Source organism: Coenobita brevimanus, chromosome 52 (assembly GCF_032717465.1).
Source record: "Coenobita brevimanus isolate Jiangsu-jjx chromosome 52, ASM3271746v2, whole genome shotgun sequence".
NCBI lineage: Eukaryota > Metazoa > Arthropoda > Malacostraca > Decapoda > Coenobitidae > Coenobita > Coenobita brevimanus.
This window is the reverse complement of record NC_137005.1, coordinates 23,189,555-23,190,485: the sequence shown is the minus strand read 5'-3', so window position 1 is coordinate 23,190,485 and position 931 is coordinate 23,189,555.

Sequence of the window (931 nt, the reverse complement as noted above, 5' to 3'; positions counted from 1 at the left end):
AAGGGGGATGCGGGTTACCGGACACTTAATCCCGGTCTCCCAGCAGAGACCAAAATGCTTTCATTTCCAAGATTACTTCCTATGTTTACTGTTTGTATATTTGGTTGTTTTATGTGTTGTCTTTTGTGCTGGTACGACCTTCCCCCGACGTATAGATGGATACCACTTTTTCTATTGTTTTACAGTCTGAGGTCCAGTGACCGGAAGATTTATAGTTCCTTCAATACGGTTCAAACCCTTTTGCGTTTTGCCTGTCTTCTTTATTCTTAATGTAACATTCAGCTTTTGTGTAACCAGGATTTGCGCAATAATAACACAGCGTGTTACTTGAGTTCAACCTATGAGGTGATTTTCCATTTCTTTTTCTTTGTGCCAACCGATGCCTACTGGGATGTCGGCCTGACTTTTGTACCACCCTGTTACATGGTGTGCGGGAAATAGTCTTTTGAGCTAACTTGACTGTTTGTTTGTTTGTGAACTGATCGAAACTGTCTCTGGTCCTTGCCAGGACTTAACTTATTTATCTCCCCGCTGAGGGGGGTCACCTTGACGTGGTGGCGGGGCTTGAAGCGTGGCTGGCCGTGCCACCTACTTTGGAGGCATGCCTACCTTTGTAGGGTTCGGCATTTGTCAGTGTCGTGGACCAAGCACCCCCTACATCACTGGTAGAGGAGGCCTACTGGTGATGTCAGTCCCTGCCCATTTGCCATCTAGGGCGGGACTGTTGCCTCCCCACGTGTTTGCCGTGCGTGGCGTCCCGTAATGCTGGGAGACGGGAGTCCTGGAGGTTGAGTGATGCTGCATGGTGCGCCCTGCAGCTAGCAATACACCTCTTTGGTCCCTTATTCTGGCTAGACGGGTGGCCTGGTTGGGCCCGACCAGGTCAATCGGCTGGTCACTGGCTAGCCATCCAGGCTAGTCAATTAGTGGC